Source organism: Bos indicus, chromosome 2 (genome assembly GCF_029378745.1).
Source record: "Bos indicus isolate NIAB-ARS_2022 breed Sahiwal x Tharparkar chromosome 2, NIAB-ARS_B.indTharparkar_mat_pri_1.0, whole genome shotgun sequence".
Classification (NCBI taxonomy): Eukaryota; Metazoa; Chordata; class Mammalia; order Artiodactyla; family Bovidae; genus Bos; species Bos indicus.
In genome coordinates, this window is record NC_091761.1 from 114,632,929 (window position 1) to 114,647,940 (window position 15,012).

The 15,012-nt window shown below is 40.8% G+C and overlaps 1 pseudogene; it reads right to left on the reverse strand.

Annotated features, from left to right (window-relative positions):
• Positions 1–10,554: 10,554 nt before the first annotated feature.
• LOC109576930 (large ribosomal subunit protein uL16-like) lies at positions 10,555–11,180 on the reverse strand (annotated as a pseudogene).
• Positions 11,181–15,012: the final 3,832 nt, after the last annotated feature.

Genomic DNA, 15,012 nt, shown 5'->3' on the forward strand with positions numbered 1-15,012 from the left:
GGATTTTGAAACACAACCAACTTGTTTTGACCAAACATAACCTATGAAATTCGACCAGTGTAAGTTAAATATAAACAAGTATCTTTAGGAGTAAACATACATCAGACAAGTTCAAAATGATGAATGGCAAGAAGTTCCCAGCATAGCCACCCACAGCTTCTCATTAAAGACACACTGACAACTCACCGAAAAACTCTGATTGATAGCCTAAAACCAGAATCTAGAAGGAATTGGCATTAATTATAGAGGAGACAGATCTGGATTGTGAAGCATCTATGGAGGCTTAAACCCGGGGATTAGGAAATGAAGAAAGACTGCTTGACAAAGAGGTTTTGCGCCTTTCACACCGTTGCTGGCCAGATTCAGAGTCGTAGAGCCCCTACTTAGCAGAGAGAGAATAAGCAGATGGCAATAGGACCCCTGGGAATTGCTCTAAGAGGCCAAGTTGTGCTGACACTGGACAAGATTTGCTGTAGATGAGGCAGGAATGCAAAAGACTTTGGACCAGTACTGAGTATAGTAAATTTTGTTTTATATTTAATATTATTATCAAAAATAGCAGGATAGAGAAGATACTACCACAGTAGAGTAATTAATAATAATTTTGTGTGTTCAGTCGTGTCCAATTCTTTGCAACCCCATGGACTATAAATTTCCAGGCTCCTCTGTCCATGGGATTGTCCAGGCAAGAATACTGCAGTGGGGTGCCATTTCCTCCTCCAGGGGATCTTCCTGTCCCAGGGAATGAACCTGCATCTCCATGTCCCCTGCACTGCAGTCAGATTCTTTACCACCGGGCCACCTGGGAAAGGGACACAAAAGCTGTCAATGAAAACCTTCCAGAAATAAGGTCCTGCTTAAAGAGCCTGCCCTCCATCTGAAAGTCTGAGAAAGCTACTAGGTCATCACATAGTAAGGTACAGAGCAAGTACAAGGACAAATAGCCCACTCAAATGATCCTACATTATAAAAGTATCAGATAAAAGACAAAGGGGAAGGAAACATGTAAAACTACTATAACAGAATAACATCTGAAACTCAAAGCGGGAGTGTGTCTTGGTTTTAAGAGTTGAGTGTAAGGGAGTATCTAACACTGAAACATTGGGTGTATCCGTCCTATTATTAAACTGTCTATGGAAGACCAAGCTGATACAATTAGCCTTGTAATGAAATAAGGTGTATAATATGAAAGGAAGAAACAAAATTATGATTCTTCACAATAGGATCAATACAAAACAAATAAAGCAGAATTAATATTACCTAATAATAGATCTTCTTTTAATAATAAATGCTTTTAGTATTTTAAAATAAAATCATACATAAATCATAAAGACTCATATCTAAAAAAAATTTTTTTAGAACTTTACTCAGACTCAAAATACTTTGTGTGATGAATGGGTCTTCCTGTTTAGGAAGTTCCAATATTCTAAGGATGTCAACTCTTTTCTGATTAAACTATATAACTTTTATTAGGAATTTTTGATTGTTAGAATGGGGGTGAAGGATGGGAACTTAACAACATTATTCGAAATTCACCTGGAAGCATAAGCACAGATATACACACAATTTTTTTTTTACTTTTTTGCTATATGTTAATACAATTTAGAGGTAAACATGGCATTACCTGAAAAAAAAAAAAACTATTTAAAATACAATACATAGTATGACACTGATAAAGTAGATGAATGAATAAATGAATGAGTATATGAATACATTGGAGCCTTCAGCATGTTAATTGTAGTTATTTTTTTATTTAACTTTTAAATTAATTTTTATTGGAGTATAGTTGATTCACAATGCTGTGTTAGTTTCTGATGTACAGCAAACTGAGTCAGTTATACATATAAATTCATCCACACTTTTTTTTAGATTATTTTCCCATATAGATAATTACAGAGTATTGAGTAGAGCCCCTTGTGGTATACAGTAGGTCCTTTTATTTATCTGTTTTATATATAGTAGCATGTGTATGCCAGTCTCGATCTCCAAATTTATCCCTCCCCCTCTTTCTCCCCTGGTAGCCGTAAACTTGTTTTCCACATCTGTGACTCAATTTCTGCTTTGTAAATAGGTTCATCTGTGCCGTTTCTTTAGATTGCACATCGAAGCGATATCATGTGCTATTTGTCTTTCTCCATCTGACTTCCTTCATTCAGTATGATGTCTGTAGTTCATCCATGTCGCAGCAAATGACATGATTTCTTTCCTTTTTATGGCTGAGTAATATTCCATTGTATCTATACACTACGTCTTCTTTATGTATTCATCTGTTGATGGGAACTTAGGTAGCTTCCATATCTTGGCTATGGGAAATAATGCTGCTATGAACATTGGGTGCATGTATCTTTTTGATTTAATGTTTTTGCTTTCTTCAGACATATATACTTAAGAGTGGAATTGCTGGATGACATAGTAGGGCTTTTCAGGTGACTTAGTGGTAAAGAATCTGCCTGTAAGTTCAGGAGAGGCAGGAGACTCAGGTTCAATCCTTGGGTCAGAAAGATTCCCTGGAGAAGGCAATGGCAACCCACTCCAGTACAATTGACTGGAGAATCCCATGGACTGAGGAGCTTAATGGGCTATAGTATATAGGGTCACAAAGAGCTGAACACGACTGAGTGACTGAGCACACGTGCATCATAGTTCTGCTTTTAGTTTTTTGAGGAGCCTCTGTACTATTTTCCATAGTGGCTATACTACTTTACATTCCAACACTCTATGGAGGTGAGATGATATCTCCTCGAGGTTTGGATTTATAATTAGAAATGGTGAACATCTTTTCTTTTGCCTGTTGGCCATTTGTGTATCTTCTTTGGGAAAATATGTATTCAGATCCTTTTCCCGTTTTTCAGTTAAGTTGCTTGTTTTTTGGTATTGAATTATATGAGCTTTTTACATATTTTGGATATTAACTCTTTATCAGTCATATCATTTGCAAATATTTTCTCCCATTCAGTTGGTTGTCTTTTCATTCTGTCAATGATTTCTTTGGCTGTGCAAACCTTTTAAGCTTAATTAGGCCCCATTTGCTTATTTTTGCTTTTGTTATTTTACCAGAGGAGACTGATAAAAAAAAATTGCTATAATTTATATCAAAGAGTGTTCTGACTATATTTCTTTTTTCTGGGAGTTTTATAGTCTCAGGTCTTACATTCCATTCAGTCCGTTTTGTATATGGCATGAGAAAATGATCTGATTTTACTCTTTTATATGTAGTTGTCCAGAAAAACAGTACATTTTTGGGAGTCAAATAGATCATTACTATTAAACACACTGGCCCGCAGACATACATGAAGATTTTCACAGACACAGAGGATACTGTCAGTGAAGACCTAAATAAACGATGACATTTGTAATTATTATGCCTGAGTTAGTCTCACCATCGTTGTGCGCTCTGTTGCTAAGTTGTGTCCAACTCTTTTGCAAGCCCGTGGACCATAGCCCTCCAGGCTCCACTCTCCGTGCGATTTGCCAGGCAAGAATACTGGAGTGGGTTGTCATTTCCTTCCCCAGGGGATCTTCTCAACCTAGGGATCAAATCCATGTCTCCTGTGTTGGCAGGTGGGTTCTTTGCCACTGAGCCATACCAAGTACATTAATAAGTTATATTTTTTTTTTTAATTTAAAAATTAAGGGAGTAATATATTTGAATGAAACAATTATTAGTCAGATACAAAATATTTATCTCTGTAAACAACGTGTGACTGCTCTTGCACTCAAAATAGGAATACCTTGATGAAGAGGGCACCACTAGACTTTAGCACAAATTGGGATGCTAATTTTTTTCCTTGCTCTGTAGACCAAGTTGGAAAACTGCATTCAGATGACCAGAAATCAAAGCTCTCTCATTTCTTCTAGAGAACATAATCTGTGTCATTACCACATTTCTTCACAGTAAGTATTTTCATAATTAATTTTATTTTTTATTTATAATGAAAGCCCAGTAGTCCCAGTAGCAGAGTTTTTTACAAGCATACTGTTACAAATTCCACTGCATATTACAGAGAAATGCCTGGAATCTCATTAGCTGTGCTTCAACACATTTAACACAAATTTTCATGTTTACGCCTAACTGCAGTTTCATCCTTCCCTTGCTGAAACCAAGATCCCCTGGGTGGGCCTCAAAGTCACAGAGACTGGGTGGCCAAGTATGGAAAATAGCAAATGACTGGAAAATAAGACAAAGGCAAGTTTGGGTTCCACATGCTGTGTTCATTTCCTGCATGAATACTGAATATACTCGAGCTTCATTTCCCTGATGTGTAGGAACATGATTTTTCCTTAGTTTTGAAAGAGGACATCACCAACCAGTAACAGAAAAATCCTTGTTTTTCAAATGCAGCAAACGTTTCTGTGATTCCATGCCACTCTCCTCAATTTACTCTTATTATTATAAAGTAGCTCTTTAAGAAACTCTCCTATTAAGTCAGCTGTTTGCTATCTGGTCGCTCAGCTGTGTCCGACTTGTTGCAACCCCATGGACTATAGCCTGCTAGGCTCCCCTCCATGGGATTCCCCAGGCAGGAATACTGCAGTGGGTTGACATTTCCTTCTCCAGGGGATCTTCCTGAGCCAGGGATTGAACCCGTGTTTCCTGCCTGGCGAGTGGATTCTTTACCACTGAACCACCAGGGAAGATACAGAGATAACTGGTTAAGGTGATGGTTGTCGGTGTTCTTTCTCTGATCCTCATGATATCTGCTCACTAAAGATGTTCAGAACACGCCAGTCTCCTGTAGCATCAACTTAGATGCATTATTTCGCTTTCCTTATTTTGCCAAGCTCTATTCTCCCAGGTTCAACTTCTATAGCAGATTTGGTGTGGAAAAGTATCAGTTTAGTTCACCACCCCTCTCCACCTTTCTTGCTACTCCTTACCTCCTAGACTATAAGCTCCAGGAGGGCAAAATGTGTTACAATGTCTCTTTCCCAATTGTAATGTCAGTGCTTAGCTCAGCCAGGACATATTTACTGAAAGAAGGAATAAATGGACAAGGAATCAACAGCCTCGGTCTCATTTCCGGCTGGTCATGAGTTAGGTCCATGAACTTACAGCAGTGGTCCCCAACATTTTTGACACCAAGAACCGGTTTGATGGAAGACAGATTTTTCACAGACGGTGGGAGGGGTGGTTTTAGGATGATTCAAGCACATTGCATATATTATGTTGTAGCTGATCTGAAAGGAGGAGGAGCTCAGGTGGTAATGTGAGCAATGAGGAGTGGCTATAAATACAGGTGAAGCTTCACTTGCTTGCCTGTAACTCACCTCTTGCTGTGCGGTCCATGTACTGGTCCACGGCCTGGGTGTTGGGAACCCCTGGTCTACAGCACATTACTGAGTCCGTCTCATCCCTGGGCCTCATTAAAAAGCTTTCCAAGGCTGGACAAAAGGATGACTTGGTGTAGATGATAGCCTAACAATATGTCCCTGACACCTTGTCTTTCCTGTTTTTTTCTGGAATGTACCAATAAGCAAGGAGCATTCTGGAAGACTCCAGGTATTGAAGGGTGGCCATGAAGAGGTTCTGGTATTAGGATACAGCATAGGACCCATCAGGCAAGCAGAAGGCTCACTCCTTACAGCTGCTGCTGCTGCTAAGTCACTGCAGTCATGTCCGACTCTGTGCAACCCCATAGACGGCAGCCCACCAGGCTCCTCATCCATGGGATTTTCCAGGCAAGAGTACTGGAGTGGGGTGCCATCACCTTCTCTGCACTTTTTACTAGAGACTGTTAAAAACAGCATATGCTTGAGAGCCAGTTTTTGCATAATGAAACTTCTGTACACTAGGGAGGGCTTCCCACGTGGTGCTAGTGATAAAGAACCCTCCTGCCAATGCAGGAGACAAAAGAGATGCAGGTTCAATCCCTGGGTCGGGAAGATCCCCTGGAGGAGGACATAGCAATCCACTCCAGTATTCTTGCCTGGAGAAGCCCATGGACAGGGGAGCCTGGCGGGCCACAGTCCATAGGGTCAACTGAAGTGATTTAGCTCACATGTACAGCAGGTGACTCAATTATCTTACACAGCCCAAATGTTCAAGAAGAGAATGTACTCTATTTTTCTCTGAGAAATATAATCTGATTTATAATCTGATCATTTATAACATTCTATTTGATGGGTTGTTCCTATTCAATCACTAAGTCATGTTCGATTCTTTGCGACCCCATGGACTGCAGCACACCAGGCTTCCCTATCCTCTACTATCTCCCAGAGTTTGCTCAAGTTCATATTCATTGAGTCAGTGATGCTATCCAACCATCTCATCCTCTGTCGTTCCCTTCTCCTCCTGCCCTCAATCTTTCCCAACATCAGGGACTTCTCCAATGAGTTTGCTCTTCATATCAAGTGGCCAAAGTAATGGGGCTTCAATTTCAGCATCGGTCCTTCTAGTGAATATTCAGGGTTGATTTCCTTTAGGAAATCTGATGGGTAGCAAGGGAAAAAAAACTATATGTCAGTCCAGTTGATTTACCTAGATTTCGTGTGTGCTTAGTCGCTCAGTTGTATCCAACTCTTGCAACCCCATAGACTATAGCCCGCGAGGCTTCTCTGTCCATGGGATTCTCCAGGCAAGAACACTGGAGTGGGTTGCCATTTCCTCCTCCAATGCATGAAAGTGAAAAGTGAAAGTGAAGTCGCTCAGTCGTGCCCAACTCTTAGCGACCCTATGGACTGCAGCCCACCAGGCTCCTCCGTCCATGGGATTTTCCAGGCAAGAGTACTGGAATGGGGTGCCATTGCCTTCTTCTAACCTAGTTTAAAGTAATATAAATGAGATAAATGCTTGGTTTCCCAGACCCAGTCCCTCTTCTGGATACACATGGTGGAGGCACAGAACCTTGTGTCAGAATGGAAGGGGTGGAGTCCTTGAATCCAAATGGTGGCCTCTGTGAGCCTCTGGGCCTTGCAGCAGAGTGGCTGGCCCCAACAGCCTTAGCACCGAGCCTAGTGCTCGGTTCTTGCCCTCAACCTTGGGCATCTGTCTGTTGCTGGAGCCTGTGACAGTAGAGCTCAGAGCCTGTCCTCTTCCATCTTAGAATACAGATGAAGCTTCACTCACTTTCCTGTCACTTACCTCATGAGTGCAGCCCGGTTCCTAACAGGCCATGGACCAGTACTTGGTGTGCTGGTCTGACCTCATGTCTCTGTCACACTGAAGGCCCCCCTATGTCTCTTCTGTGTCCTCCTCACCACCTTCAACCTCATCACTGAGTTTTCTGGTCCCAGCTTTATAAACAGTTAGGTCCGCACTTACCTCCTTTTTACTGATCATTAAGATTCTAACGTTTCTAATAAAAAAATCTCTCACCCGCCCTCTGAAATCCATATGCCCTCCTTTACTTCCTCTCTCCTTCTGCTCATGTTTTGACAGTAAGATGGAAGCGTGTTTGAGACTTCCCTGATCCAGAGGTTAAGACTCTGTGCTTCCAATGCAGGGGGTGTGGATTTGATCCCTGGTTGGGGAACTAAGATTTCACATGCCAAGTAGTGCAGCAAAAAAAAAAAAATCAAAGTTAAGATGAACTCATGTTACATACATCAGTCTCATTCACCCAACTTTCCTGGTTCAGTTTTTCTAAAAGTGGTGTTCCAGGGAAAAGCCTTTCAAATTTCCTTCCAACCTTCAAGTCTCTAATAATAAACATTGAGGTTTTTTTTTCCTTTGCCCAAGAAAATGATGTATCTGGTGTGTAATAAGGACTTTCATTCTTCTTGATGCTCTCATGAATTCACGAGATTCACCCTTCCACATCTTCCTCATTCCTCAAAGTAATTCAAAGTAGGACAGGAAGGAATAGATTTGGGGCAGCCCACTAAGTGCTACCATCTCATGATAATACTAAATAGGAGGTTCAACCCTCATGTATTCATTCTCTGAGGTCCATGGGAAACTTACCTGCCTTTGCCATTTAAAATCTTAGCTGGAAAAATGTAAAGATATAGGGAAACAAATCATTCTCTCCACCAGTGCCCCCAAAAACCTGTACAAAATGTTAATTAGAAGACTTAACTAGAATTAAAAATTTCCCCTTTCAGTGGTCAAATACCTGTGATATCAGATGTGACCACAACACGCCTTCTTGAATCAACAGCACTAGATCACTAGAGCCCTGAAGTCAAGCCTTCTGAAACCTAAGCTATATTGTACCTGCCTATTCAGACACTGGCCACCACAGCCAAAGCAAGGTGTTGGGCATATTCAGGTTTTATTTTGGTCGCCAAAATACCAGTTACCACTTATCTTTGTTTAGACTTTCAGGTGTATGTACTACCTGTGCAGATTGCCAGAGGAACAGGTATAGGAGATCAAAATATCAGCTTTAATGATGGCGTGGCTAGACTGGAATCCCTGGTGGCTCAGACAGTAAAGAATATACCTGCAATGCAGGAGACCTGGGTTCAGTCCCTGGGTTGGGAAGATCCCCTGGAGAAAGGAATGACAACCCACTCCAATATTCTTGCCTGGAGAATTCCATGGACAGAGGAGACTGGAGGGCTATAGTCCCTGGGGTCTCAAAGTGTTGGACATGAGTGAGCAACTAACACATGGCTAGATTGGAGATAAAGGTCTGCACCCAAGGATGTTTTTCCTTGAAATAAACAACCAATCAGTCACAGGCAGATCAACCATCAGGGAAAAAGAGTTTGCTCCACTTGAAGGAGAAAAGAGTGGGCAGAAGCCCTGAACAGTCTTGCTGTAAAAGAACTGGCCACTATTCATGCCTGTATCCATTTTCTAACACTACCATAACAAAGCAGCACAAACGTGGTGGCTTAACACAAAGATGATGTGTTCTCTCACAGCGCTGGAGGCGAGAAGTCTGAAAGCAAGTTATTGTCAGGGCTGTGCTCCCTCCTAAGCTTATTAGGGAGGATTCTTCCTTGTCTCTTCCACCTTCTAGTAGCCCTGGTGTTCCTTGGCTTGTGGCTGTGTAACTCAATCTCTGCCGCCATTTTCACGTGGCCATTTTCCCTCTGTCTCCATAGAGACAGCTTCTTATAAGAACACTCGTCATATTGGATTAGAGTCCAAACTAATGACCTCATCTTAACTTCATTATATCTGCAAAGACCCTATCTCCAAATAAGGTCAAATTTATAGGTGTTGAGGGTTAGAACTTAGACATCTTTTTTCTTTCTTTGTAGGGGACACATGCCTGTGACCTTGAGCATATTTATTCCACCACAGAATAAAGCCAGGGTAAAAGAACTGGACATGGAACAACAGACTGGTTCCAAATAGGAAAAGGGGTACGTCAAGGCTGTATAGTGTCACCCTGCTTATTTAACTTCTATGCAGAGTACATCATGAGAAACGCTGGGCTGGAAGAAGCACAAGCTGGAATCAAGATTGCCGGGAGAAATATCAATAACCTCAGATATGCAGATGACACCACCCTTATGGCAGAAAGTGAAGAGGAACCAAAAAGCCTCTTGATGAAAGTGAAAGTGTAGAGTGAAAAAGTTGGCCTTAAGCTCAGCATTCAGAAAATGAAGATCGTGGCATCTGGTCCCATCACTTCATGGAAAATAGATGGGGAAACAGTGGAAACAGTGTCAGACTTTTTTGGGGGGGCTCCAAAATCACTGCAGATGGTGATTGCAGCCATGAAATTAAAAGACACTTAGTCCTTGGAAGGAAAGTTATGACCAACCTAGATAGCATATTGAAAAGCAGAGACATTACTTTGCCAACAAAGGTCCGTCTAGTCAAGGCTATGGTTTTTCCAGTAGTTATGTATGGATGTGAGAGTTGGACTGTTAAGAAAGCTGAGCACCGAAGAATTGATGCTTTTGAACTGTGGTGTTGGAGAAGACTCTTGAGAGTCCCATGGACTGCAAGGAGATCCAACCAGTCCATTCTAAAGGAGATCAGTCCTGGGTGTTCTTTGGAAGGACCGATGCTAAAGCTGAAACTCCAATACTTTGGCCACCTCATGCGAAGAGTTGACTCATTGGAAAAGACGCTGAGGCTGGGAGGGATTGGGGGCAGGAGGAGAAAGGGTCGACAGAGGATGAGATGGCTGGATGACATCATCAACTCAATGGACGTGAGTTTGAGTGAACTCCGAGAGTTAGTGATGGACAGGGAGGCCTGGCATGCTGTGATTCATGGGGTCGCAAAGAGTCGGACACAACTGAGCGACTGAACTGAACTGAAAAAGATGTCAGAACTGTGCCTTCCACTAAGTCAGATAAAATGTGCTTTTCATGGAGGGCCTAGGGAGAGGGAAAAAAGAAGGCAGAAAAATATGATTGCATTTATGGCAAAAGTCAAAGGAAGCAAGATTATAAAAGAAACACAGTTGATTTTATAATTACAGTAGACAAACAAGGACTTACAGGGACTGTTTCAATAGTGCCTATGTATAATCCAACACTCGATATATAAATCTTAACTATGGATATTTTAAGATAGTTGAACTGAGATTTAAAAGCTTCTATGTGTTCTGGATATTAATTTTTTTTTTTTGGACAGGAAATAACATTTATTGGTGAGCATAATTAAAGAGGGGACAGCACTGATGCTCATGAGTGCAGGGCCCGGCCATTTGTCGAGGGGACCACGATTAGGGATGTATTTGACCCCACAGCCGTCTGGCATGAGCTGCTTTTCTGCCACCATGTTCTCAAATTCATCCGCGTTGAACTTGGTAAATCCCCACTTCTTAGAGATGTGGATCTTCTGGCGGCCAGGGAACTTGAGCTTGGCCCGGTGGAAGGCTTCAATCACATGTTCCTTGTTCTGCAGTTGGTGGGGATGGACATTATGACCTGGCCAATGTGGACCCTGGCCACTGTGCCCTGGGGCTTTCAAAGGCACCGCGCATACCTGTCTGGAGTCTATCAGCTCCAGCGCAAGACATCATCTTGTTGATGCGGATGACATGGAAGGGGTGGAGATGTACTCGGATGTGAAAACCATCTTTGCCACAGCTTTTCACCATGTACTTGTTGGCATAAATACAGGCAGCCTCCAGGGCTTCAGAGGAGAGCTGCTCATACTCATCTGACACCATGTGGCCACAGAGTGGGAACTCATCCACTTTGGCCTTCTTACGCCCCAAGTCAAAGATGCGAATCTCAGCATCAGGGACACCTCGGCAGAAGCGCAGCTTTGGGTATGGCTTGTTCTTACAATACCGGTAACACCGGGCAGGGTGGCGGCACATGGCAACACCTGGATCTTCAATGGTGTACCAAAGGGAAAGAGCTGGATATTAATTTCTTACGAGATACGTGATTTCAAATTTTTTTCCCATTCCATGGATTGCCTTTTTCCTCTGTCAACAGTGTCTTTGACGCATAAAAATTTTAAATTTTCATGCAGAAAAAAAAGAAATTTGCTAAATTTCATTTTAGCGTTGAATATGCTAAAATGAAATGACTTGAATATGCTAAAATTAAATTTGCATGTTTCCATCATTTATAAAATTAAGTTGACCTGAAGAAAATAGATGATTTATGATTAATCATTAAGCATGGGGGGAAAAAAAGAAAATATAATTAACAATGTTCAATCATAAAGAAAATTCAAAAATGCGGATATCATTTTTTCCCACAAAATTGGCAAAAAAATTTTTTAAACCATAGTATGCTTTGTCACAAGCCTATATGGATAAAGAGACCCTCCTTTATAGCACTGGGAAGAATGGAAAGTATGACCTATGGACAGTAGTTTAGTGCAACACAAATGCAATACATATCAAGCACTCTATAGAAAGACTTTCCAAGGCATTGAGAAATTTTTCCAGTGAAGTATCTGAGGAAAACCTAGAATGTCCATACCAAGTTTTAATTATAATAATTTTCATCACAATATTATGATTATTTTGTGACAGAAACAAATAAATAAATACCTAAAAGTAAATAGTAATACAGCTGTGTGATAGATAAACTACTATTGGTATCATTATAAAAAATTGATTCTGTAGAATGAGGATCAGCAAACTATGATCTACAAGCTAAATCTGATGCACTGCTTGTTTTTGTAGGTAAAGTTTTATTGGAACACATTGTACTTATGCATTTGTACATTGTGTGTGACTGCTTTCTCAGAGTTAAGTGATTGGGACAAAGACATTATTGCCTGTAAATCACAAAATACTTACCATTTGGCCCTTCACAGAAAGAATATATTGATCTCTGCTATAGAAAAATTTACTTGATATGAGATAAGTTGCCAGTTATGCTTACAAACAGAAAAATTACAAAATGGTGTGCTTAGTATGAATCTTAGTATGGTTTTCAATGTGGATACATTTATTTAAATATTTTTGTATACATAGGTACTTATAAGCCCACGAAAAAATTAATAGTCATTATCCAAGAGAAATGGCATTTTGAGTAATTTTTTTTTCTTTTTTATTAAACTTCCTATCTTTTCCAAAATGTCTGCAATGAATATATGTATGTGTACATATAACCATATTTTTATAATAAATGTTGTTAATCCAAAAATTGAATTGTTTGATTCTGAGCCAGTTGCTTTTAACCCCTCTGAGCTTCAGCTTTGGCCTCAGTTAATAATAGAACCTGAGCCACCAGAGACGCTCATCATTAGCTAAGAGACAAAAAAGTGCACATGAATGCTGGCACCTTAAAATACCAACACAGCATCAGTGGGGAGTTCTCATAAAGCTACTTAAAACAATAAAATTAACTCCAGAAATAGTACAAAGAAATATCCATATCTGACAGAGTCGCATCAAAGTAGACTTTCAGTTCAGTTTAGTTCAGTCGCTCAGTCATGTCTGAGTCTTTGCGACCCCATGAACTGAAGCAGACCAGGCTTCCCTGTCCATCACCAACTCCTGGAGCTTACTCAAATTCATGTCCATCGAGTCATTGATGCCATCCAACCATCTCATCCTCTGTTGTCCACTTCTCTTCCTGCCTTCAATCTTGCCCAACATCAGAGTCTTTTCCAAAGAGTCAGTTCTATGCATCAGGTGGCCAAAGTATTGGAGCTTCAGCTTCAGCATCAGTCCTTCCAATGAATATTCAGGATTCATTTCCTTTACAACTGACTGGTTTGAGCTCCTTGCAGTCCAAGGGACTCTCAAGAGTCTCTCCTATACCACAAGTCAAAAGCGTCAATTCTTTGGCACTCAGCTCTCTTTACAGTCCAGCTCTCACATCCATACATGACTACCGCAAAACTGATAAGTTTGACTAGATGGACCTTTGTTGGGAAAGTAATGTCCCTACTTTTTAGTACGCTGGCTAGGTTGGGCATAGCTTTTCTTCCAGGAGCAAGCATCCTTTAATGTCATGGCTACACTCAATATCTGCAGTGATTTTGGAGCCTAAAAAAAATAAAATCTCTCACTGTTTCCATTGTTTTCCCTATCTATTTGGTATGAAGTGATGGGACCAGATACCATGATCTTACTTTTCTGAATGTTGAGTTTTAAGCCATTTTTTCACTCTCCTCTTTCACTTTCACCAAGAGGCTCTTTAGTTCTTCTTTGCTTTCTGCCATAAGTGTGGTGTCATCTGCATATCTGAGGATATTGATGTTTCTCCTGGCAATCTTGCTTCCAGATTGTGCTTCATCCAACCTGGCATTTCACATGATGTACTCTGCATATAAGTTAAATAAGCAGGGTGACAATATACAGCCTTGATGTACTCCTTTCCTGATTTGGAACCAGTCTGTTGTTCCATGTCCAGTTCTAACTGCTGCTTCCTGACTTTCATATAGGTTTCCCAAGAGGCCGGTCAGGTGGTCTGGTATTCCCATCTCTTTCAGAATTTTCCACAGTTTGTTGTGATCCACACAGTCAAAGGCTTTGGCATAGTCAAAAAGCAGAAATAGATGTTTTTCTGGAACTCTCTTGCTTCTTTGGTGATCCAACGGATGTTGGCAATTTGATATCTGGTTCCTCTGCCTTTTCTAAATCCAGCTTGAACATCTGGAAGTTCATGGTTCACGTACTGTTGAAGCCTGGTTTGGAGAATTTTGAACATTACTTTTCTAGTGTGTGAGATGAGTGCAATTATGTGGTAGTTTGAGCATTCTTTGGCATTGCCTTTCTTTGGGATTGGAATGAAAACTGACCTTTTCTAGTCCTGTGGCCACTGCCGAGTTTTCCAAATTTGCTGGCATATTGAGTGCACCACTTTAATAGCATCATCTTTTAGGATTTCAAAGAGCTCAACTGGAATCCCATCACCTCCACTAGCTTTGTTCATAGTGATGCTGCCTAGACCCACTTGACTTCCCATTCCAGGATGTCTGGCTCTAGGTGAGTGATCATACCATTATGGTTATCTGGATCATGAAGTTCTTTTTTGTATAGTTCTGTGTATTCTTGCCACCTCTTCTTAATATCTTCTGCTTCTGTTAGGTCCGTACCATTCCTGTCCTTTGTTATGCCGATCTTTACATGAAATGTTCCCTTGGTGTCTCTAATTTTCTTGAAGAGATTTCTAGTCTTTCCCATTCTATTGTTTTCCTCTATCTCTTTATATTGATTGCTAAGGAAGGTTTTCTTATCTCTCCTTGCTATTATTTGGAACTGTGCATTCAAATGGCTATATCTTTCCTTTTCTCCTTTGCCTTTAGCTTCTCTTCTTTTCTCAGCTCTTCGTAAGGCCTACTCAGACAACCATTATGCCTTGTTGCATTTCTTTTTCTTGGAGATTGTCTTGATCACTGCCTCCTATATAATATCACGAACCTCTATCCATAGTTCCTCAGGAACTCTATCAGATCTAGTCCTTTGAATCTATTGTCACACTCACTGTATAATCATAAAGAGCTTGGTTTAGGTCATACCTGAATGGTCTAATGGTTTTCCCTACTTTATTCAATTTAAGTCTGAATTTGGCAATAAGGAGTTCATGATCTGAACCACAGTCAGCTCCAGGTCTTGTTTTTGCTGACTAGAGCTTCTACATCTTTGGCTGCAAAGAATATAATCAATCTGATTTCAGTATTGACCATTTGGTGATGTCCACGTGTAGTCTTCTCTTGTGTTGTTGGAAGAGGGTGTTTTC